Raw genomic sequence first — 26,730 nt, 5'->3', positions numbered from 1 at the left:
TCAGGATCCTGTCTTTCAAAGATAATTCGTAAAAATACAAATAACTTAATAGATCTTCATTGTAAAGGGTTTAAACACTGTTTCCCATGCGTGTTCAATGAACCATAAACAATTAATGAACATGCACTTGTGGAACGGTCGTTAAGAAACTAACAGCTTACAGACGGTAGGAAATTAAGGTCACAGTTATGAAAACTTAGGACACTAAAGAGGCCTTTCTACTGACTCTGAAAAACGGCAAAAGAAAGATGTCCAGGGTCCCTGCTCATCTGCGTGAACGTGCCTTACGCATGCTGCAAGGAGGCGTGAGGACTGCAGATGTGGCCAGGGCAATAAATCGCAATGTCCGTACTGTGAGAAGCCTAAGACAGAGCTACAGGGAGACAGGACGGACAGCTGATCGTCCTCGCAGTGGCAGATCACGTGTAACAACACCTACACAGGATCGGTACACCCTCGAACATCACACCTGCGGGACAGGTACAGGATGGCAACAACAACTGCTCGGGTTACACCAGGAATGCACAATCCCTCTATCAGTGCTCAGACTGAGAGGCTGGACTGAGGGCTTGTAGGCCTGTTGTAACGCAGGTCCTCACTAGACACTAGACTAGATTTGGAGGTGAAGGGTCCATCATGGTCTGGGGCAGTGTGTCATCGGACTGAGCTTGTTGTCATTTTGCAGGCAATCTCAAAGCTGTGCGTTACAGGGAAGACATCCTCCTCCCTCATGTGGTTTCCTTCCTGCAGGCTCATCCTGACATGACCCTGCAGCATGACAATGCCACCAGCCATACTGCTAATTCTGTGCGTGATTTCCTGCAAGACAGGAATGTCAGTGTTCTGCCATGGCCAGCGAAGAGCCCGGATCTCAATTCCATTGAGCACGTCTGGGGCCTGTTGGATCGGAGGGTGAGGGCTTGGGCCATTTCCCCCCAGAAATGTCCAGGAACTTGCAGGTGCCACAGCAAGAACGGGCAAATCTGGTGCAGTCCATAAGGAGGAGATGCACTGCAGTACTTAATGCAGCTGGTGGCCACACCAGATATTGACTGTTACTTTTGATTTTGACCCCCCTTTGTCCAGGGACACATTCTTCCATTTCTGTTAGTCACATGTCTGTGGAACTTGTTTAGTTTATGTCTCAGTTGTTGAATCTTGTAACGTTCATGAACCCTTAAGATCTTAATTTGTTGACTTAAGTCCTTTTGAGGGCAACACAAAGGCTGTTCCTTACAGTAGCCTATCTTTGTAGCTTTACTGTAAGATGGTGAATCTATACTGTATCTTTATGTATATCTAAATATATTTTTAAATGTAGATTACTGTTTCTATACTCATTTACTGCACAGGAGGTTGGTGGCACCTTCATTGAGGAGGACGGTCTCGTGGTAATGGCTGGAGTGGAATCAAATACATCAAACTCATGCCATTCTATTCGCTCAGTTCCAGCCATTATTATAAGCCGTACTCCCCTCATCAGCTTCCACTGATCCACTGTACCTTGAAGACAGTTTACTAAAAGTCTTCCTTTTTTCCTAAAGGGGTAGTTGGACACTACCACACAGTAGGGGTTGCGTTTCAATTAGACAGCAGTTAGGAGAGATTAGACATATAATCCATCAATAAATAGGATTCATTTAGCTCAAACAATAAGGATAAAGGAGGACCCTGATTAAGAGAGACAACTGTATTGAAAACGGATCAATTATTATCCTCACAAAGCTCAATTGACTTCATTATTGTAATGGTTTTCCTCCTCTTCGTCCGAAGAGGAAAGGCGAGAAGGATCGGAGGACCAAAATGCGGCTTGGTAAGTGTCCATGTTTTTAATATGAAAAAACTCAACATGAACACTAATACAAAAACAATTAACGTGAACAAAACCGAAACAGTACCGTGTGGCGAACAAACACAGACACGGAAACAAACACCCACAAACAAACAGTGAAACCCAGGCTACCTAAGTATGATTCTCAATCAGAAACAACTTTGACACCTGCCTCTGATTGAGAACCATACTAGGCCGAAACATAGAAATCCCAAAATCATAGAAAAACAAACATAGACTGCCCACCCCAACTCACGCCCTGACCATACTAAATAACAACAAAACAAAGGAAATAAAAGGTCAGAACGTGACAATGATGTTCAAGTTGATGACATTAAAGGCCCACTCTGTGTTATTTGTAAAAATAAAATAAAAACATTTAAATGACTGATACTACCCATTGATTCTTGATGAATATCACTTACACAGCAAATCGGCCAGTGTTACCTCGTGTTGATTTTTCAGTGTAACATTTCTAGTGTTGATTCAGGTGTTAATTTAACCCATACAGAGTTAATGTAACTCTCAAATAGTGTAAAATAATCCCAGTGTTGGTGTTAATAACCAGAGTTGTGTTTGAGAATGTGATTGTGTCAGTTTTACCTGTGGAGAGTAAAAGTTCTCCATCAAAACCACACCCATCATTATCATATTTCCCAGCAGGTAGATTTTTTACATTTTATTTATTCATTTAATTTTACCCCCTTTTTTCACCCCAACAGAGCCTGGGCTTGAACCCAGAGTCTCATTGGGCAGAGCTAGCACTGCGATGCAGTGCCTTAGACCACTGCGCCACCCGAGAGGCCCGGTAGATTTTTTTTAGGATTGTTTTTGCAAGTACATTTATTGATTGATTAATCACATGCAACACAAAGATGCACAACATACTTTTTCTAAACTAATCAAATCAGTTAGATGTATTGCACCCGTTACTGAAATGGTTGTTCCAGTTTAAATGGTTTATGTAGTCTCCTTTATTTTTATGTTTTTTTAACCTTTATTTAAGGGAAGGTAAATTCTTATTTTCAATGATGGCCTAGGAACAGTGGGTTAACTGCCTAGTTCAGGGGCAGAACGACAGAGTTGTACCTTGTCAGCTCGGGGATTCGATCTTGCAACCTTTCGGTAACTAGTCCAATGCTCTAACCACTAGGATACCTGCAGCACAGTGTAATAATAATCGGCCCCCGGCTGACTCAAATCAAATGTATTTATATAGCCCTTCTTACGTCAGCTGATATCTCAAAGTGCTGTACAGAAACCCAGCCTAAAACCCCAAACAGCAAACAATGCAGGTGTAGAAGCACAGTGTCTAGGAAAAACTCCCTAGAAAGGCCAGAACCTAGGAAGAAATCCAGAGAGAAACCAGGCTATGAGGGGTGGCCAGTCCTCTTTTGGCTGTGCCGGTTGGAGATTATAACAGAACATGGCAAAGATGTTCAAATGTTCATAAATGACCAGCATGGTCAAATAATAATAATCACAGTAGTTGTCGAGGGTGCAGCAAGTCAGCACCTCAGGAGTAAATGTCAGTTGGCTTTTCATAGCCAATCATTAAGAGTATCTCTACCGCTCCTGCTGTCTCTAGAGAGTTGAAAACAGCAGGTCTGGGACAGGTAGCACGTCCAGTGAACAGGTCAGGGTTCCATATCCGCAGGCAGAACAGTTGAAACTGGAGCAGCAGCACGGCCAGGTGGACTGGGGACAGCAAGGAGTCATCATGCCATGTAGTCTTGAGGCATGATCCTAGGGCTCAGGTCCTCCGAGAGAGAGAAAGAAAGAAAGAGAGAATTAGAGAGAGCATACTGAAATTCACACAGGACACCGGATAAGACAGGAGAAGTACTCCAGATATAACAAATCAAATCAAATCAAATCAAATCAAATTTTATTTGTCACATACACATGGTTAGCAGATGTTAATGCGAGTGTAGCGAAATGCTTGTGCTTCTAGTTCCGACAATGCAGTAATAACAAGTAATCTAACTAACAATTCCAAAACTACTGTCTTGTACACAGTGTAAGGGGATAAAGAATATGTACATAAGGATATATGAATGAGTGATGGTACAGAGCAGCATAGGCAAGATACAGTAGATGGTATCGGGTACAGTATGTACAAATGAGATGAGTATGTAAACAAAGTGGCATAGTATAGTATAAAGTGGCTAGTGATACATGTATTACATAAGGATACCGTCGATGATATAGAGTACAGTATATACGTATGCATATGAGATGAATAATGTAGGGTAAGTAACATTTATATAAGGTAGCATTGTTTAAAGTGGCTAGTGATATATTTACATCATTTCCCATCAATTCCCATTATTAAAGTGGCTGGAGTTGAGTCAGTGTCAGTGTGTTGGCAGCAGCCACTCAGTGTTAGTGGTGGCTGTTTAACAGTCTGATGGCCTTGAGATAGAAGCTGTTTTTCAGTCTCTCGGTCCCAGCTTTGATGCACCTGTACTGACCTCGCCTTCTGGATGATAGCGGGGTGAACAGGCAGTGGCTCGGGTGGTTGATGTCCTTGATGATCTTTATGGCCTTCCTGTGACATCGGGTGGTGTAGGTGTCCTGGAGGGCAGGTAGTTTGCCCCCGGTGATGCGTTGTGCAGACCTCACTACCCTCTGGAGAGCCTTACGGTTGAGGGCGGTGCAGTTGCCATACCAGGCGGTGATACAGCCCGCCAGGATGCTCTCGATTGTGCATCTGTAGAAGTTTGTGAGTGCTTTTGGTGACAAGCCGAATTTCTTCAGCCTCCTGAGGTTGAAGAGGCGCTGCTGCGCCTTCTTCACGATGCTGTCTGTGTGAGTGGACCAATTCAGTTTGTCTGTGATGTGTATGCCGAGGAACTTAAAACTTGCTACCCTCTCCACTACTGTTCCATCGATGTGGATAGGGGGGTGTTCCCTCTGCTGTTTCCTGAAGTCCACAATCATCTCCTTAGTTTTGTTGACGTTGAGTGTGAGGTTGTTTTCCTGACACCACACTCCGAGGGCCCTCACCTCCTCCCTGTAGGCCGTCTCATCGTTGTTGGTAATCAAGCCTACCACTGTTGTGTCGTCCGCAAACTTGATGATTGAGTTGGAGGCGTGCGTGGCCACGCAGTCGTGGGTGAACAGGGAGTACAGGAGAGGGCTCAGAACGCAACCTTGTGGGGCCCCAGTGTTGAGGATCAGCGGGGAGGAGATGTTGTTGCCTACCCTCACCACCTGGGGGCGGCCCGTCAGGAAGTCCAGTACCCAGTTGCACAGGGCGGGGTCGAGACCCAGGGTCTCGAGCTTGATGACGAGCTTGGAGGGTACTATGGTGTTGAATGCCGAGCTGTAGTCGATGAACAGCATTCTCACATAGGTATTCCTCTTGTCCAGATGGGTTAGGGCAGTGTGCAGTGTGGTTGAGATTGCATCGTCTGTGGACCTATTTGGGCGGTAAGCAAATTGGAGTGGGTCTACGGTGTCAGGTAGGGTGGAGGTGATATGGTCCTTGACTAGTCTCTCAAAGCACTTCATGATGACGGATGTGAGTGCTACGGGGCGGTAGTCATTTAGCTCAGTTACCTTAGCTTTCTTGGGAACAGGAACAATGGTGGCCCTCTTGAAGCATGTGGGAACAGCAGACTGGTATAGGGATTGATTGAATATGTCCGTAAACACACCGGCCAGCTGGTCTGCGCATGCTCTGAGGGCGCGGCTGGGGATGCCATCTGGGCCTGCAGCCTTGCGAGGGTTAACACGTTTAAATGTCTTACTCACCTCGGCTGCAGTGAAGGAGAGACCGCATGTTTTCGTTGCAGGCCGTGTCAGTGGCACTGTATTGTCCTCAAAGCGGGCAAAAAAGTTATTTAGTCTGCCTGGGAGCAAGACATCCTGGTCCGTGACTGGGCTAATTGACCCTTACAATTAGACATAGGCTGAAATTCAATTGAAATGGCAGTTGACTGTGGTATTTTGGACACAGTAATTTAATTACTGTAGTTGAAATGCAGTTGTAATGCACTGCAGATAAACTGTAAAATTACTGCTGTAAAAACTGTGTTTTGGATGCAGTATTTGCAGCATACTGCACTATAACTTAAGTTATACTGCACTCTAACTGCAATTATTTTTGTTAACACACTTTTTTTTGCACGACAGTTTACCTTCCTTTTGCGGAAAAAAAACAAATTGAAACCATTTGGAGTTTAACTTGGGTTTTTTTTCGCAACCGGTGATCTGTTTCCCCAGCAATTTTTTTTTTTTTTACCACTACATCACCGACAGTCGTCTATTATTACAGAGCCCCAAAACATATTTAGTCGTAGGAGGAAGAGATGCTGCCTATTTACCGCAATGTGGGTTTGTTAATTGGGGGAGCACACCGTGGCGTTGCCCTTTTAAGAGCGAGCAGTTATGTGGTGGTCAATAGAGGGGGCTACTTGGTCTAGAGCAGAGAACCAGATTCACGGAGAAAGCGGCAGTCAAAAGGATGCTGCCTTTAGAAGAGGCTTTATCTTTATAAATATGATAAGACTAATGACTTATTCAAAATATCAAACACATGATGAACATGAGCATAATGACCATCATGTTGAATGAGGAACATTCACTCATCAAATAACATTTGCCACAGAAAATGTTGACCATTGAAATGAATGACTTGGGTCGCCTATTTGTGTTTTGCACAATTGACATTGCCTCAATCTGAAATGAGTTTCATAATCAAGATTGCGCTCCCTCAATTTCCGAAATGCCTAGTTTTTCAACGCCATTACCCATAGCAAGCTAACCTCAATAACGGTGTGTCAAGAAGACCACGATACAATGGGAACAGAGACTGCCTGCACGTCCCCATTATCCGAAAAGTACGCGTTAAAGAATACAGAAACACAGCTGTGTTGAAAACAAAGGCACGCCTGCCTGCCAGTATGCAATGTGGGCAGCACAGTTGATTCGCGGAGGAGGATGGTTTGTCCGATAGTAACCTCTGAGTGAGCGAGAAAAGAAGGTGGGGGTTACAAGGTAATAAATAGTTGGCTATATATAGAACGGATAATGGTACATTTTTATATGTGTACCGTGTCCTGTAATTGTGAAATAAACTAATTACCCTCCTGGACCTGTAAAAGTGTCCATTCTTGTCTCAAAATATGCACCACTCATTCCTTTCTTTCTGTCTGACATTTTTCATACAAAACCAGCCATCGATGATCAGAACAATTCGTTTTCATCACACATCGTTTATCAGATAAATATAACCATAGAAACATACATCTTTTAATGTAATAATGTTGACGAAAACATAATGAAGCTAAACACAAAATGTTCGAAATCATTGCATCTTATCGAAAGAAACGCTAGAGAAGAGAAACATCCGCTCTGCTCTCCACTCCGCATGAAAAGCAGATTTGACCGATAGTAACCTCGCTTCGCAGCCGGCAGGAACTAGGTGAAAGTGGAATGATGTCATTGGGCTGTGGAGGAGAATATTATGGCTCGAAATAGCAGAATACCACAATGGCTACTTGGTTTTAGGGTAATATTTATAAGAACATGGTCATATGTGATTTAATGCTGCAATATGTCACTTTTTGGACGACCTGACCAAATTGACATAGACAGTCAGTTATAGATGTCATTCCCATTGAAACCAAGTCCAAGAAGCGATAGATCTGTCCTTTGGGCGCTATTTCTATGTTTTGCATCTTTTATTTTTATTTTTGTTTAACAGCTCAAAATACAATATTTTTGATTATGGAAAGTACAGCAGTTTAAATGGTACAATGAATCTCTACACTATACTTGGTTGTTTTGTCACAAACTGAAATTAGGTGAATTATTTCTGCATATTGCACCTTTAAACATAACATTATTGGCCTCCTGAGTGGCGCAGTAGCCTAAAGCACTGCATCGCAGTGCTAGCTGTGCCACTAGAGATCCTTGTTCGAGTCCGTGCTCGACCGGGAGACCCATGGGGTGGCGCACAATTGGCCCAGCGTCGTCTGGGTTAGGGGAGGGTTTGGCCGGCAGGGATGTTCTTGTCCCATCGCGCACTAGCGACTCCTGTGGCGGGCCGGGCACAGTGCACGCTGACACGGTCGCCAGGTGTACGGTGTTTCCTCCGACACATTGGTGCGGCTGGCTTCCGGGTTAAGAGGGCGTTGTGTCAAGAAGCAGTGGCTTGGCTGGGATGTGTTTTGTAAGGACGCACGGCTCTCGACCTTCGCCTCTCCCGAGTCCGTACGGGAGTTGCAGCAATGGGACAAGACTGTAACTACCAATTAGATACCACGAAAATGGGGTAAAAAATATAACATTATTATACAGATGATCTATAACATAAACCACGTTCCTCCCAATACATATTTTTGATAAAAGAAAAACATTTCTTGTGCCTCTTTAAAGCCTAAAAAGTGTCCGTGTTTGACCCTAACATGTGAAAACAATACAACAGAACAGATTCACCGGAATGACATTTCCTCTCATGGGTGGCCCAAAAAGGGATCTGAAAGCCATGCCCCAAGTAAGTCACAGATCTAGCTTTCTGAGCTGACCTGCCGGGTGGTATCTCAATCACCCAGCATCAATAACCCCAACGTTTTTGAAAACAACCCAACTAAGTGACCCAACACCTGCAACCCAGCAGTTGGGTCAACCAAGCAACCCAGAATATTTTCTTTAGAGTGCATGATTCCTGTACTAGAGAAAAACTCTATACGGAAAAAGTAACTGGATCTCATAGGGAAAAACTAGGGTCTAAAAGGGAAAAAATAAGGTCTACTAGGGAGAAAAAATAAATACAAAAAATTGATTCACTAGGGAAAACCGGTTCCACTAGGGAAAACCGGTTCCACTAGGGAAAACCGGATCTACTAGGGAAAACCGGATCTACTAGGGAAAACCTCTACCTCAGGATAAGAACATGAATCATCTGTAGACTGAAGCATCACATGCTATGTGGTCTGTGTTATGAGAGCTGAAGTCTACAGAACCAATGACTCAGTATTTACTAAGCACCTTCACTATGTTCCATCAGCACCAAGTTACTCGGTTGGCGGTGCGTTAAAATGTTTGACTTTCACACTCATTAGGATTATGTTGATTAATCCCACATTTACACCCCCCCCCCACCCCACCCCGGGGGGAAAAAAACGTACACCCTTGCCTTTCTTGCACCAACATTCATACTGATAGCTGCTGTATTGGGGGAAAATGTACTTCCTAGGACTGATATGTGTTTGTCTCCCCTAGCACTAACTGTAAAGCCTATGCATTGATAAAGTTGTTATGGGGGTGTTTGTCATTAGTACAATTTGGGAATTGGAAACCTATATTATGTTGTCCAACATGTTGACAGTTTACGCCAAGCAGTACGTTACATTGCACTGTAAGACTTATTTACAAAGGGCATTACAAGCCTCCTATTGATGTGGTTGACAATTCTAAAAAAAAAAGATTAGGAGCTATGACCTGCATTTAAATCTCTTATTGAAACTGTTTAATACTTATTGTGTACATTTGTTTTTTAATCCTTTTTGGTTAAACGCTCAGTAGAATTCATTGATTTACAAGGGAGTGTTAGAGGAAATAGTTAAATGAATATACCTTATCAAATATAAGCGTATGGAAGGATACTATATTAGTTACTTTAATTCTGGAAAACAAAACGGTAAAAGTATGAGCATTTTGTTTGAGAATGTGTATTTTCACAAGTAGGCCAAAAACAATTGACAGCAACATACATGTGTAACACTCCCACATACAGTTGAAGTCGGAAGTTTACATACACCTTAGCCAAATACATACAAAAAATGTTTTTTTTTTTTTTACAATTCCTGACATTTAATCCTAGTAAAAATTCCCTGTCTTAGGTCAGTTAGGATCACCACTATTTTAAGATTGTGAAATGTCAGAATAATAGTAGAGAATGATTTATTTCAGCTTTCATTTCTTTCATCACATTCCCAGTGGGGTCAGAAGTTTACATACACTCAATTAGCATTTGGTAGCATTACCTTTAAATTGTTTAACTTAGGTCAAATGTTTCAGGTAGCCTTCCACAAGCTTCCCACAATAAGCTGGGTGAATTTTGTCCCATTCCTCCTGACAGAGCTGGTGTAACTGAGTCAGGTTTATAGGCCTCCTTGCTCGCACACGCTTTTTCAGTTCTGCCCACAAATTTTCTATGGGATTGAGGTCAGAGCTTTGTGATGGCCACTCCAATACCTTGACTTTGTTGTCCTTAAGCCATTTTGTCACAACTTTGGATGTATACTTGGGGTCATTGTCCATTTGGAAGTCCCATTTGCGACCAAGCTTTAACTTGTCTTGAGATGTTGCTTCAATATATCCACATAATTTTCTTTCCTCGTGATGCCATCTATTTTGTGAAGTGCTGCAGCAAAGCACCCCCACAACATGATGCTGCCACCTCCATGCTTCACGGTTGGGATGGTGTTCTTCGGCTTGCAAGCATCCCCCATTTTCCTCCAAACATAATGATGGTCATTATGGCCAAACAGTTCTATTTTTGTTTCATCAGACCAGAGGACATTTTCCCAAAAAGTTATTTATGGCGGTTTTGGAGCAGTGGCTTCTTCCTTGCAGAGCGAACTTTCAGGTTGTCGATAGAGGACTCGTTTTCCTGTGGATATAGAAAGTTTGTACCGGTTTCCTCCAGCATCTTCACAAGGTCCTTTGCTGTTGTTCTGGGATTGATTTGCACTTATAGCACCAAAGTACGTTCATCTCTAGGAGACAGAATGCGCCTCCTTCCTGAGCGGAATGACAGCTGCGTGGTCCCATGTGTTTATACTTGCGTACTATTGTTTGTACAGATGAACATGGTACCTTCAGGCGTTTGGAAATTGCACCCAAGGATGAACCAGACCTGTGGGGGTCTACAATTGTATTTATTTATTAAGGTAGGCCTTGAAATACATCCACAGGTACACCTCTATTTGACTCAAATTATGTAAATTAGCCTATCAAAAGCTTCTAAAGCCATGACATAATTTTCTGGAATTTTCCAAGTTGTTTAAAGGCAAAGTCAACTTAGTGTATGTCAACTTCTGACCCACTGGAATTGTTATACAGTGAATTATAAGTGAAATAATCTGTCTGTAAACAGTTGTTAGAAAAATGACTTGTGTCATTCACAAAGTAGATGTCCTGACCGACTTATCAAAACTATAGTTTGTTAACAAGATATTTGTGGAGTGGTTGAAAAACGAGTTTTAATGACTCCAACCTAAGTGTATGTAAACTTCCGACTTCAACGGTATGTGTTCTGTCTGCCCGTCTGTGTCTAGTGCCTGCTGACCAACCAACCATCTACAGCCCATTGTCACATAAAGGCCCATTCAACCCCAACAGCTGGCTACAACACTGTCCCCTCTCTCTTTATCTCTTTCATGGGCAGAGTGGTGGTTGCCCCCTCTGTTTTTCATGACTATCTGCTTGGCCTTGAATACGTTTCTCTTTCAGTTGATGTTTTGTCTAACAGACAGTTGTTGTTTCTTCTACCCCAGTGTGTTGGAGGGTAGGCTATCGCTGTCGCAACATGGGCCCCTGACCAACAGTGCCGCTGCTCTGCTGACTGCGCATAACTGCATGTTTCACTTCCCTAACTTTGTGCCGACAACATGAAAAACTACCGGTTATGAACCACTGAGGTCTCTGGTCGGAATGTACTCACTTCTCCCATAGTTAGGGCCAGGGGCTTTTCTGACTACGTGACCTGATCAGGAAAAGCTCTAAGCCAGAGTTAAAGGCTGTACTATAGGGGCTAGAGTTTTCCTGGTTGGGTCACATGCTCAGGAAAAACTCCTGGTCCTTAAGCAGATGTGTTTAACATTTTATTGCATAAAAAGATGGTATAAAAAAAGTATATTGAAAGACTGAGCGTTCATTCGGTTCCCAAAGGGATCACCCAGTCTATTTTAAGCAGGCCCTTTGAAGTAGTCAGATTCAGAGGCTGACGATGGATGTATGAAATACCTATTTTCGTAACAAACAGGGTTTCAATTACAAGATTGCTGGGGGGGGTATCTTGGTTGGCACCATGGACACACCTTCACCCACTGTAATATTAACAGGGCATCCCTATAGATGCTCGAAAAACAATGCCCTATTTTTTAGAGCACCAAGCTAAATATGACTGTATGTAATTCAATCCCTAGTATGAAATGAGTCTGACAATGAACCAAGCCTCATAATAGGTTGAATATAAATCCCAGGTGCATTCAGAAAGTATTCTGATCCCTTAACATTTTCCCACATTTTGTTACGATACAGCTTTATTCAATTATTATTATTTTTTTCTCCATCCTCATCAATCTACATACAATACCCCATAATGACTAGTGGTGGAAAAATACTACATTCTCATACTTGAGTAAAAGTAAAGATACCTTAATAGAAAATGACTCAAGTAGAAGTCACCCAGTAAAATACTACTTGAGTAAAAGTTTTTTAAGTATTTGGTGTTAAATATACTTAAGTATCAAAAGTAAATGTAGTTGCTAAAATATACTTAAGTATCAAAAGTAAAAGTACAAATCATTTTAAAATCCTTATATTAAGCAAACCAGATGGCACAATGTTACTTTTATTTACGGATAGCCAGGGTCACACTCCAACACTCAGACATCATTTAAAGACAAAGCATTTGTGGTTGGTGAGTCTGCCAGATCAGAGGCAGTAGGGATGACCAGGGATGTTCTCTTGATAAGTGTGCGAACTGGACCATTTTCGGTCCGGCTAAGCATTCAAAATGTAACAAGTATTTTTGGGTGTCAGGGAAAAATGTACGGAGTAAAAAGTACATCATTCTATTGACGAATGTAGTGAAATAACAGTAAACAATGTCAAAAATATAAATAGTAAAGTAAAGTACAGATACCCCCAAAAACAACTTAAGTAAAAATACTTTAAAGTACTACTTAAGTACTTTACACCACTAATAATGACAAAGCAAAAACAGGTTTTTAGACAAAAACAAATACATTATTTACACAAGTATTTAGACCCTTTGATATGAGACTCCAAAATGAGCTCAGGTACATCTTGTTTCCATTGATCATCCTTCAGATGTTTCTACAACTTGACTGGAGTCTACCTGTGGTAAATTCAATTGACTGGACATGATTTGGAAAGGCACACACCTGTCTATATAAGGTCCCACAGTTGACAGTGCATATCAGAGCAAAAACCAAGCCATGAGGTCGAAGGAATTGTCCGTACCCTTCACCAGATCTGTGCCTCGACACAATCCTGTCTCGGACCTCTACGGACAATTCCTTTAATGCACCAGAGCTCAATTTCGAGTCTCAAAATGAAGGGTCTGAATACCTATGTAAATAAGGTATTTCTGTTTTCTTATTTGAATAAATTTGCAAAAGAATCTAAAAACCTGTTTTCGCTTTGTCATTGTGGGGTATTGTGTGTAGATTGTTGAGGATTGTATTTATTGAATCTATTTTTGAATAAGGCTGTAATGTAACAAAATGTTGAAAAAGTCAAAGGGTCTGAATACTTTCTGAAGGCACTGTACATCTGAAGGTTGTAGGGGGTAAAAAAAACATGGCAAAATAAAAGCCACCTATACACCTTGCCATGATGCATTCATTTTCACAGACCTTGTAGCCAAAATACAGGTATCGGGTCTGGGTGAATGGTTCTCTGCTTTTTTTGCTGGGGAAATCATTAACAATTCCATTGTTAAACACGACCCCAATTTGAACAGCAAACAGCCTCCACCACACCTTTCAATTTGCCATTTACCCACTGATACAGTTGAAGTCGGAAGTTTACATACACCTTAGCCAAATACATTTAAACTTAGTTTCACAATTCCTGACATTTAATCCTAGTAAAAATTCCCTGTCTTAGGTCAGTTAGGATCACCACTTTATTTTGAGAATGTGAAATGTCAGAATAATAGTAGAGAGTGATTTATTTCAGCTTTTATTTCTTTCATCTCATTCCCAGTGGGTCAGAAGTTTACATATACTCAATTAGTATTTGGTAGCATTGCCTTTAAATTGTTTAACTTGGGTCAAACGTTTCTGTTAGCCTTCCACAAGCTTCCCACAATAAGTTGAGTGAATTTTGGCCCATTCCTCCTGACAGAGCTGGTGTAACGGAGTCAGGTTTGTAGGCTTCCCCCAAACATAACAATGGTCATTATGGCCAAACAGTTCAATTTTTGTTTCATCAGAGGACATTTCTCCAAAAAAGTACGATCTTTGTCCCCATGTGCAGTTGCAAACTGTAGTCTGGCTTTTTTATAGAGGTTTTGGAGCAGTGGCTTCTTCCTTGCTGAGTGACCTTTCAGGTTACGTCGATATAGAATTAGTTTTACTGTGGATATAGATACTTTTCTACTGGTTTCCTCCAGCATCCAGCAAGGTCCTTTGCTGTTGTTCTGGGATTGATTTGCACTTCTCGCACCAAAGTACGTTCATCTCTAGGAGACAGAACGCGTCTTCTTCCTGAGCAGTATGACAGCTGCGTGGTCCCATGTGTTTATACTTGTGTACAATTGTTTGTACAGATGAACGTTGTACCTTCAGGCGTTTGGAAATTGCTCCCAAGGATGAATCAGACTTGTGGTCTACAATTTTGTTTCTGAGGTCTTGGCTGATTTCTTTTGATTTTCCTATGATGTCAAGCAAAGAAGCACTGAGTTTGAAGGTAGGCCTTGAAATACATCCACAGGTACACCTCCGATTGACTCAAATTATGTCAATCAGAAGCTTTTAAAGTCCATGACATCATTTTCTGGAATTTTCCAATCTGTTTAAAGGCACAGTCAACTTATTGTATGTAAACTTCTGACCCACTGGAATTGTGATACAGTGAGTTATAAGTCAAATAATCTGTCTGTAAACAATTGTTGGAAAAAATTACGAAGCACAAATTACGAAGCACAAAGTAGATGTCCTAACCGACTTGCCAAAACTATAGTTCGTTAACAAGAAATTTGTGGAGTGGATGAAAAACAAGTTTTAATGACTCCAATCTAAGTGTATGTAAACTTCCGACTCCAACTGTATGTAAAAGGGTTATACCTGCAAATTAGTGGTAAATAAGGGGGCGGTTTGAAAAGGGGCTCATATAAACATTGCCTTATATTTTTTTTACCGGGAACAAACCAAATCTTCTGTCAGAAATGGGCATAAGAGACAATTCAACCTAACAATGTCAGGCAGGCAGGCAAAGACACGTTCTTGAGTGATCTCATTCTTCAATGATAACTTGAATTCCACTGCTTGCGTAAGTGTGACTGACTGTGCGTGTGTGTCTGACTGTGACACTACTGAATAGCATTGCTCAGCCCCTCGACCTTGGTGATGATTACTTGAAGGAGATGAGGCACCGATTAAAACCCACAGCTGACGAATAGCAGGCTGAACAATCCCACTGGAGAGCAGTAGCAGCACGCGCTGCTCACTGCAGACACGAGGGAGAGGAAGGGGGGAGCCAGTGTGCCAATACTCCCCCTCATATACATATACACATTATTGATATATATATATATATATATATATATATATTTCCAAAATAATAAATAAGGATGTTTATTTTAAATAAACATACAGTGGGGCAAAAAAGTATTTAGTCAGCCACCAATTGTGCAAGTTTTCCCACTTAAAAAAATGAGAGAGGCCTGTAATTTTCATCATAGGTACACTTCAACTATGACAGACAAAATGAGGAAAAGAAATCCAGAAAATCACATTGTAGGATTTGTTATGAATTTATTTGCAAATTATGGTGGAAAATAAGTATTTGGTCAATAACAAAAGTTTATCTCAATACTTTGTTATATACCCTTTGTTGGCAATGACAGAGGTCAAACGTTTTCTGTAAGTCTTCACAAGGTTTTCACACACTGTTGCTGGTATTTTGGCCCATTCCTCCATGCAGATCTCCTCTAGAGCAGTGATGTTTTGAGGCTGTTGCTGGGCAACACAGACTTTCAACTCCCTCCAAATATGTTCTATGGGGTTGAGATCTGGAGACTGGCTAGGCCACTCCAGGACCTTGAAATGCTTCTTACGAAGTCACTCCTTCGTTGCCTTCATGCCGCTCCTTCATGCTGAAAGACCCAGCCACGTTTCATCTTCAATGCCCTTGCTGATGGAAGGAGGTTTCCACTCTAAATCTCACGATACATGGCCCCATTCATTCTTTTCTTTAAACGGATCAGTCGTCCTGGTTCCTTTGCAGAAAAACAGCCCAAAAGCATGATGTTTCCACTCCCATGCTTCACAGTAGGTATGGTGTTCTTTGGATGCAACTCAGCATTCTTTGTCCTCCAAACACGACGAGTTGAGTGTTTACCAAAAAGTTATATTTTGGTTTCATCTGACCATATGACATTCTCCCAATCTTCTTCTGGATCATCCAAATGCTCTCTAGCAAACTTCAGACGGGCCTGGACATGTACTGGCTTAAGCAGGGGGACACGTCTGGCACTGCAGGATTTGAGTCCCTGGCGGCGTAGTGTGTTACAGATGGTAGGCTTTGTTACTTTGGTCCCAGCTCTCTGCAGGTCATTCACTAGGTCCCCCCGTGTGGTTCTGGGATTTTTGCTCACCGTTCTTGTGATCATTTTGACCCCACGGGGTGAGATCTTGCGTGGAGCCCCAGATCGAGGGAGATTATCAGTGGTCTTGTATGTCTTCCATTTCCTAATAATTGCTCCCACAGTTGATTTCTTCAAACCAAGCTGCTTACCTATTGCAGATTCAGTGTTCCCAGCCTGGTGCAGGTCTACAATTTTGTTTCTGGTGTCCTTTGACAGCTCTTTGGTCTTGGCCATAGTGGAGTTTGGAGTGTGACTGTTTGAGGTTGTGGACAGGTGTCTTTTATACTGATAACAAGTTCAAACAGGTGCCATTATTACAGGTAACGAGTGGAGGACAGAGCAGCCTCTTAAAGAAGAATTTACAGGTCTGTGAGAGACAGAAATCTTGCTTGTTTGTAGGTGACCAAATACTTATTTTCCACCATAATTTGCAAATAAATTCATAAAAAATCCTACAATGTGATTTTCTGGATTTTTTTTCTCATTTTGTCTGTCATAGTTGTAGCTATGATGAAAATTACAGGCCTCTCTCATCTTTTTAAGTGGGAGAACTTGCACAGTTGGTGGTTGACTAAATATTTTTTTGCACCACTGTATGTACCTAGAGTCATATGCAAGTCAACACAACACAGACAGATAAAGTAGTTGATGACATTCAACTAAAAGATTACTTTTTACATCAATCTTACTAAATGTTATCCAGCACACCAATTATTGAGCATTCTGTAAGGTATATAAACAATCCTAATAATAGTAGCCTACTGTACTTAACATACAATACTGTAAAAACTAAATCTGTCAAAACAATGTGCCTAATAAATGTAAAAATCTTAAGTGTCACTTCTGGCTGGGCCCCTCAACTCAATAGAGCAACGAAACACATGCCCTTGTCAGCTGCTTCAGTGGGTGCATGTGAAAAGGTTGTCATTATGAAGAAAAAGGAGAAGGATGTGGAAGAAGGATGTGTGGCTCACAAAACAGGAAGTGATATCTGTACATAGTGTACATAGTGTGTCTATGTCTGTACATAGTGTGTCTGACTGTCAACTATTTCCAGCCAAATGACAGGCCGTTCATCAATGACCAAAACATGCTCAAGTCAAGTCCCTCAACTGTTTCTGTTATGAAAAACCCCAGAGCTCACAAGCTGATCCATCTACCATCTGTGGTATGGGATGTTAAAACTGAAACCTTCCTCATCAATTTGATTATTCACGTCATTTTACAACATATTTTTCACTGCACGAGTATGTTTACATGTAGCCACCTAGCCCATACTCTTATGCGGGGAAAGGATTCTCATTTTGAGCTGGTCACCTTCGTGGGAAGGGTACGTTTGGGAAAAATAGTAAAGATTTTCTTATTCATTGTCCTTATTTGAATGTCTTGGTCTCTCGTGTCCGTTTCATCTCTCCTGAGAAGACATTGGTCTATGGATGGAATTGCGTAAGCGTTCCGAGACGCTGTAATGTTCTAGAATCTTCGGTGACTCATTTAGCTTCCCAACAGGAACACAAATAAAAACCCTGGACCATTGCACCATCTAGTGGAATATAGGGACAAATGGTGCACAACAGTAGAGGTTGCTTGCTTGCACTAGCATAATGATATGATATTTAAATCCGATAAAACAGATTTCACATAATTATACACTGTACAGATGGATTACTTTATAATATTGAGAAAAGGGCTTCCCAAGTGGCGCAGCGGTCTAAGGCACTGCATCGCAGTGCTTGAGGCGTCACTACAGACCTGGGTTTGATCCCAGGCTGTGTCACAGCCGGCCATGACCGGGAGACCCATGAGGCGGCACACAATTGGCCCAGCGTCGTCCGGGTTAGGGGAGGGTTTGGCCAGCCGGGATTTCCTTGTCCCATTGCGCTCTAGCAACTCCTTGTGGCAGGCTGGGCGCCTGCAAGCTGATTTCGGTCGTCAGCTGGACCATGTTTTCTCCGACACATTGGTGCGGCTGGCTTCCGGGTTAAGCGAGCAGTGTATCAAGAAGCAGTGCGACTTGGCAGGGTCGTGTTTCGGAGGACGCATGGCTCTCAACCTTCGTCTCTCCCGAGTCCATAGGTGAGTTGGGACAAGACTGTAACAGCAATGGGACAAGACTAACTACCAATTGGGGAGACAAAGTGGTAAAATAATAAATAATGTTGAGGGAAAAAAAGGTAAATTTTCAAACAATGATTAGACAAATTGACTAGGCTGAAAATAAGAAAAGCCAAGTGATTCACTTAACCCAACTAATTTGACGTTGAATTGACCATTTTAGGATGCCACGTATCCTAGAACGTATAGTAAGTAGCCTGGAGCTCTAAAAGGTGACTAGGGTCTTGTTTTTTCTCTGCGTGTGTTCCTCCCATCTTGTGACTGTGGGCTGGAAAACAGAAAATATGGAATTCCCAGAAAGGAAGCCTTTGACCTCTGCTCTGAATTGTTTGTGACTACATTTAAAACAAGGGTTAACTAAACCAACCATTGGAGGAAAGCCAGTTCTGCTGAGATGACCCTGAGGTCATGCTTTCATTGGGGAAGAGGTCCAAAAACAACCCCTACTGTGTCCCTTTCCCCTATAGCCCTGCCATGGCACTGGGTAGAAGGTAGGAGTTGTCCTTAATCAGATATTGTTTCATCCTCCCCTCTATCAACTTCCAGACTGACTGGTCTATACAAACTGGGTCAGAGTGTACAACCTGTTTACTTCTGTTTAGAGGGGGGGGGGGGGGGGGGTAATTCACCACATACCCCTTATTAACCCTTTGTTAACTTGTCATTTGAAACAGGCTTGTACATATCTGTTTTTAGAGAGACAGTAAAACTAGGCAAGATAAAGGACAGATTCATATGTTCCTTACTAAAGGTGATGTAGATGGAATAAAGTCCTTATATTACGGTTCTTTCCAAACAAGCCTGCTCTGAGCTTGACAGCTCTCTCTCTCTCTAACAGGTCACAAATCTTGCTGATGTGATTGCAAACTGTGATATTTCACCCAATAGATATGGGAGTTTATCAAAATTGGATTTGTTTTTCAATTCTTTGTAGGTCTGTGTAATCTGAAGGAAATATGTGTCTCTAATATGGTCACACATTTGGCAGGAGGTTATTAGGAAGTGCAGCTCATTTTGTTGTGCAGTGTGCACATAGCCTTCTCTTAAGAGCCAGGTCTGCCTTTGGCGGCCTTTCTCAATATCAGTCACAGTGGTCAGGTATTCTGCCATGGTGTACTCTCTGTTTATGGCCAAATAGCATTCTAATTTGCTCTGTTGTTTTGTAAATTCTTTCCAAACTGTCAAGTAATACTTTCTTGTTTTCTCATGATTTGGTTGGGTCTAATTGTGTTGCTGTCCTGGGTCTCTGTGGGTTCTGTTTGTGTTTGTGAACAGAGCCCCAGGACCAGCTTGCTTAGGGGGCTCTTCTCCAGGTTAATTTCTCTGTAGGTGATGGCTTTGTGATGGAAGGTTTGGGAATCGCTTCTTTTTAGAAGGTTGTCAAATTTAGCAGCTTTTTTCTGGATTTTGATAATTAGGCTAATTCCACTCTTCATGCATATTTTGTTTTACATTGTACACGGAGGATAGTTTCACAGAATTCTGCATGCAGAGTCTCAATTTGGTGTTTGTCCCATTTTGTGAATTCTTGCTTGGTGAGCGGACCCGAGACCTCACAACCATAAAGGGCAATGAGTTCTATAACTGATTCAATTATTTTTAGTCAGATGCTAATTGGTATGTCAAATTTTAGGTTCATTTTGATGGCAAAGAAGGCCCTTCTTGCCTTGTCTCTCAGATCGTTCACAGCTTTGTGGAAGTTACCTGCGGCGCTGATGTTTAGGTCGAGGTATGTATAGTTTTTTGTGTGCTCTCCGGCAATGGTGTCAAGATGGAATTTGTATTCATGGTCCTGGCAACTGAACCTTTTTTGGAACACCATTATTTTTGTCTTACTGAGATTTACTGTCAGGGCCCCAGGTCTGACAGAATCTGTACAGAAGATCTAGGTGCTGCTGTAGGCCCTCCTTGGTTGGGGACAGAAGCACCAGATCATCAGCAAATAGTAGACATTTGACTTCAGATTTTAGTAGTTGGAGGCCGGGTGTTGCAGACTGTTCTAGTGCTCTTGCCTATTCGTTGATATACAGTTGAAGTCGGAAGGACTTCAACACCTTCAACACCCTACATACACCTTAGCCAAATACATCTAAACTCAGTTTCACAATTCCTGACATTTAATCCTAGTAAAAATGCCCTGTCTTAGGATCATCACTTTATTTTAAGAATGTGAAATGTCAGAATAATAGTAGAGAGTGATTTCAGCTTTTATTTCTTTCATCACATTCCCAGTGGGTCAGAAGTTTACATACACTCAATTAGCATTTGGTAGCATTGCCTTTAAATTGTTTAGCTTAGGTCAAACGTTTCTGTTAGCCTTCCGCAAGCTTCCCACAATAAGTTGGGTGAATTTTGGCACATTCCTCCTGACAGAGTCAGGTTTGTAGGCCTTCTTGTTCACACACGCTTTTTCAGTTCTGCCCAAACATTTTTTATATAGGCTTGAGGTCAGGGCTTCTGATGACCACTCCAGTACCTTGACTTTGATGTCCTTAAGCCATTTTGCCACAACTTTGCTTGGGGTCATTGTCTATTTGGAAGACCCATTTGCGACCAAGCTTTAACTTCCTGATTGATGTCTTGAGCTGATGCTTCAATATATCTACATAATTGTCCATGCTCATGATGCCATCTATTTTGTGAAGTGCACCAGTCCCTCCTGCAGCAAAACACCCCCACAACATGATGCAGCCACCCCCGTGCTTCACGGTTGGGATGGTGTTCTTCGGCTTTCAAGCCTCCCCCTTTTCCCTCCAAACATTAACGATGGTCATTATGGCAAAACAGTTCTATTTTTGTTTCATCAGGCCAGAGGACATTTCTCCAAAAAGTACGATCTTTGTCCCCATGTGCAGTTGCAAAGTACGTTCAACTCTAGGACACAGAACGCGTCTCCTTCCTTAGCGGTATGATGGCTGCGTGGTCCCATGTTGTTTATACTTGTGTACTATTGTTTGTACAGATGACCGTGGTACCTTCAGGAATTTGGAAATTGCTCCCAAGTATGAACCAGACTAGGAGGTCTATAATTTTTTCTCTGAGATCTTGGCTGATTTATTTTGATTTTCTCATGATGTCAAGCAAAGAGGCACTGAGTTTGAAGGTAGGCCTTGAAATACATCCACAGGTACACCTCTAATTGACTCAAATGATGTCAATTAGCCTATCAGAAGCTTCAAAAGCCACAACATTTTCTGGAATTTTCGAAGCTGTTTAAAAGGCACAGTCAACTTAGTGTATGTAAACTTCTGACCCACTGGATTTGTGATACAGTGAATTATAAGTCAAATAATCTGTCTGTAAACAATTGTTGGAAAAATTACTTGTGCCATGCACAAAGTCCTAACTGACTTGCCAAAACTATAGTTTGTTAACAAGAAATTTGTGGAGTGGTTGAACAATGAGTTTTAATGACTCCAGCCTAAGTGTATGTAAACTTCTGACTTGTGTATACAGTGCCTTGCGAAAGTATTCGGCCCCCTTGAACTTTGCGACCTTTTGCCACATTTCAGGCTTCAAACATAAAGATATAAAACTGTATTTTTTTGTGAAGAATCAACAACAAGTGGGACACAATCATGAAGTGGAACGACATTTATTGGATATTTCAAACTTTTTTAACAAATCAAAAACTGAAAAATTGGGCGTGCAAAATTATTCAGCCCCCTTAAGTTAATACTTTGTAGCGCCACCTTTTGCTGCGATTACATCTGTAAGTCGCTTGGGGTATGTCTCTATCAGTTTTGCACATTGAGAGACTGAAATTTTTTCCCATTCCTCCTTGCAAAACAGCTCGAGCTCAGTGACGTTGGATGGAGAGCATTTGTGAACAGCAGTTTTCAGTTCTTTCCACAGATTCTCGATTGGATTCAGGTCTGGACTTTGACTTGGCCATTCTAACACCTGGATATGTTTATTTTTGAACCATTCCATTGTAGATTTTGCTTTATGTTTTGGATCATTGTCTTGTTGGAAGACAAATCTCCGTCCCAGCCTCAGGTCTTTTGCAGACTCCATCAGGTTTTCTTCCAGAATGGTCCTGTATTTGGCTCCATCTTCCCATCAATTTTAACCATCTTCCCTGTCCCTGCTGAAGAAAAGCAGGCCCAAACCATGATGCTGCCACCACCATGTTTGACAGTGGGGATGGTGTGTTCAGTGTGATGAGCTGTGTTGCTTTTACGCCAAACATAACGTTTTGCATTGTTGCCAAAAAGTTAAATTTTGGTTTCATCTGACCAGAGCACCTTCTTCCACATGTTTGGTGTGTCTCCCAGGTGGCTTGTGGCAAACTTTAAACAACACTTTTTATGGATATCTTTAAGAAATGGCTTTCTTCTTGCCACTCTTCCATAAAGGCCAGATTTGTGCAATATACGACTGATTGTTGTCCTATGGACAGAGTCTCCCACCTCAGCTGTAGATCTCTGCAGTTCATCCAGAGTGATCATGGGCCTCTTGGCTGCATCTCTGATCAGTCTTCTCCTTGTATGAGCTGAAAGTTTAGAGGGACGGTCTTGGTAGATTTGCAGTGGTCTGATACTCCTTCCATTTCAATATTATCGCTTGCACAGTGCTCCTTGGGATGTTTAAAGCTTGGGAAATCTTTTTGTATCCAAATCCGGCTTTAAACTTCTTCACAACAGTATCTCGGACCTGCCTGGTGTGTTCCTTGTTCTTCATGATGCTCTCTGCGCTTTTAACGGACCTCTGAGACTATCACAGTGCAGGAGACGGAGACTTGATTACACACAGGTGGATTGTATTTATCATCATTAGTCATTTAGGTCAACATTGGATCATTCAGAGATCCTCACTGAACTTCTGGAGAGAGTTTGCTGCACTGAAAGTAAAGGGGCTGAATAATTTTGCACGCCCAATCTTTCAGTTTTTGATTTGTTAAAAAAGTTTGAAATATCCAATAAATGTCGTTCCACTTCATGATTGTGTCCCACTTGTTGTTGATTCTTCACAAAAAAATACAGTTTTATATCTTTATGTTTGAAGCCTGAAATGTGGCAAAAGGTCGCAAAGTTCAAGGGGGCAGAATACGTTCGCAAGGCACTGTATATATATATATAAACTTCTGACTTGAATATATCTGAAGTGTATATGTTGAAGAGGGTGGGGCTTAAGCTGCATTCCTGTCTCACCCCCTGGCTCTTCCTTCTTCCGTAGTGTATTTCTTTCTGTATTGTTTTAGTGATTCAGCATAGCGAAGGCATAGGCTCAGGTTTTCTGGGTCTGTTTTTTTCTGTTGGACAGGTTTCTCAATTTCTTTCTTAGGTTTTTGCATTCTTCAAACCATTTGTTCTTAATTTTCTTAGGTTGTGGGCATGACATTTTTAGATTTGATAGGGAAGCTGAGAGGTCAAATATACTGTTTATGTTTTCTACTGCCAAGTTTACACCTTCACTATTACAGTGAAATATTTTGTACGGGAAATTGTCTGGAAGGGATTGAAATTTGTTGTTGCCTAATTAAAAAAAGAAATGTCACACTACTTTCCTTCCATCTATAGCATTCCTTAAAATTATCCAGTTCCTTTGGCTTTGATGCCTCACGATTGAGCATAGCTCTGTTCAAGTAGAGTGTGATTTTTCTGTGATCTGATAGGGTTGTCAGTGGACTGACTGTGAACGCTCTGAGTGACTCTGGGTTGAGGTCAGTGATAAAGTAGTCTACAGTACTACTGCCAAGAGATTAGCTATAGGGGTACCTACCGTAGGAGTCCCCTCGAAGCCTACCATTGACTATGTACATACCCAGCACCCGAAAGAGCTGCAGGAGTTGTGACCTGTTTTTATTGGTTGTCGTCATCTTAGTTGTGTGTAGGGGGGCATATGGGGGAGGGAATGCTGTCACCTCCAGGAAGGTGTTTGTCCCCATGTGCTGAGGGTGTCAGGTTCTTGTCCAGTTCTGGCATTTAGGTCGCTACAGACTAGTGCATGTCCCTGGGCTTGGAAATGGTTGATCTCCCCTTCTAGGATGTAGAAGCTGTCATCGTTAAAGCATGAGGATTCTATTGGGGGGGATATAGGTAGCACACGAGGGCATTTTTCTCTTATTAATTTCTAGCTAGATGTAAAATGTTCCTGTTTTGACTCATTTAATAGAGTGGGTTTGGTCTGCTCTATATCAAATTTGCATACCCCCAGTGTCTCTTCCCTGTTTTACACCTGGTAGTTTGGTGGATGGGACAACCAGCTTTCTGTAACCTAGAGGGCAACCAGTGGGTCTCCTTTATGCCATGTTTCTTGTTGGATGACAATGTCTGTATTTCCAATTTATTTGATGAAGTCTGGGATCCTGATCTTTAGGCCAAAGGCAGATGACCTCAGACCTCGTATATTCCAGGATGAGATAGTAAAAACTTTGTGTTCCATAGTGTCTAGTGTTGTTTTTGTGTGTTTTAGACCCGGGCCATCACAGTAGGTGTGAGCAGAGCATGTCGTGCATCCAATACATACCTCTTAGGTCACAGGAGCTTGGGCGGGTGTAATAGTGGGGGTTGGGCCTGTTGCTCTGCTTACGGCCTGGGCATATGTCCTGCTGTCATGTTGAGGTCCTTGCCGCAGGAGCCGGGGGGCACTAAAATGTGCAGTTGTTTCACACAACACAATGCCACAGATGTCTCAAGGGAGCGTGCAATTGGAATGCTGACTGCAGGAATGTCCACAAGAGCTGTTGCCAGATAGAGAAATGAACATTTGATTATCATATGCTTCACAACTGCAGACAATGTGTATGACGTTGTGTGGGCGAGTGGTTTGCTGACGTAAACGTTGTGAACAGAGTGCCCCATGGTGGTGGTGGGGTTATGGTATGCACAGGCATAAGCTATGGACAACAAACACAATTGCATTTTATCGATGGCAATTTGAATGCACAGAGATACCATGACGAGATCCTGAGGCCCATTGTCGTGCCATTCATCCGCCGCCATCACCACAAACCAGATACTGACTGGTTTTCTGATCCACACCCCTACCTTTCAAGGTATCTGTAACCAGCAGATGCATATCTGTATCCCCAGTCATGTGAAATCCATATATTAGGGCCAAATGAATTGATTTCAATTGACTGATTCTCATTAGAACTGTAACTCAGTAAAATCTTTGAAATTGTTTGCGTTTATATTTTTGTTCAGTATATATGACTCTGATGACTGAGGTAGACATTGTTTTTGTAATTTAGGAGACACTTATCCAGAACAACTTACAAGAGCAATTAGGGTTAAGTGCCTTGCTCAAGAAAACATCGACAGATTGTTCACCTACTCAGCTCGGGGATTTGAACCAGCTCTAGAAAGATGCCCGAGTTTCCGACTTGGAATTCCTAGTTGTTTTGAATGCAGCATCACTGTATAGACACTAGATGCTGACCAATAACCTAATTTCTCATATTAGTGTCATGGCAGCACCACAAGTTCCCAGGCAGCAACATTGAGACTTCCGGTTTTCCAATTTTTGCCTTCAAAATAAATGTCTGCGGTAAAAACGCTGTGTGAATGATACGAAATCAATAATTTTTTTCAGCTTAGTGCATAACGTTAATGTAAAAAACAACATATAAACTAAAAAGAGTGACTACTTTATATAAGTGTCACGACTTCCACCAAAGTTGGCTCCTCTCCTTGTTCGGGCAGCGTTCGGCGAGCGACGTCACCGGCTTTCTAGCCATCGCCTCTCCATTTTTCATATTTCCATTTGTTTTGTGTTGTTCCACACACACCTGGTTTTCATTCGCTAATCACACTGAATGTATTTAGTCTTCTGTTCCCCTCCATGTCTTTGTGTGAAATTGTTTTATGTCATGTGGGTATTGTCACGCGCCAGACTTTTGTTTATGTTGCGTGCTTTTGGCACGTTTATGTACTTATGTGCTTTCGTTTGGACCGGAATAAAAAGTGCGCCTGTTAACTACACTCTGCTCTCCTGCACCTGACTTCGCCTCCATTACACACCAGTAACAAAAAACAATACATTGATTTCATTGAATCTCCGCCTTTCCTTCCAGTTCTCTGCTGCCAATGACTGGAACGAACTGCAAAAATCACTGGAGCCTCATATCTCCCTCACTAGCTTTAAGCACCAGCTGTCAGAGCAGCTCACAGATCACTACACCTGTACATAGCCCATCTGTAAATAGCCCATCCAACTACCTCATCCCCATACTGTATTTTTTTATGTATCTATGAATGAA

The 26,730-nt window shown here is 41.9% G+C and overlaps 1 long non-coding RNA gene across 1 annotated transcript in view; it reads right to left on the bottom strand.

Annotated features, from left to right (window-relative positions):
• Nucleotides 1-3,530: 3,530 nt before the first annotated feature.
• LOC118941347 overlaps nucleotides 3,531-26,730 on the bottom strand; it is a 23,585-nt gene continuing 385 nt past the window's right edge. Inside the window, exons 2-3 of the long non-coding RNA XR_005037592.1 lie at nucleotides 24,996-25,209; nucleotides 3,531-3,591 (exon numbers count right to left, since the gene is read on the bottom strand). This is a non-coding gene — a long non-coding RNA (uncharacterized LOC118941347). The remainder of the gene's footprint in view (nucleotides 3,592-24,995; nucleotides 25,210-26,730) is intronic.

Source organism: Oncorhynchus mykiss, chromosome 19, assembly GCF_013265735.2.
Source record: "Oncorhynchus mykiss isolate Arlee chromosome 19, USDA_OmykA_1.1, whole genome shotgun sequence".
Lineage (NCBI taxonomy): Eukaryota > Metazoa > Chordata > Actinopteri > Salmoniformes > Salmonidae > Oncorhynchus > Oncorhynchus mykiss.
The sequence above is the reverse complement of the archived record's forward strand: the minus strand, read 5'-3'. Positions and strand labels throughout refer to the sequence as shown.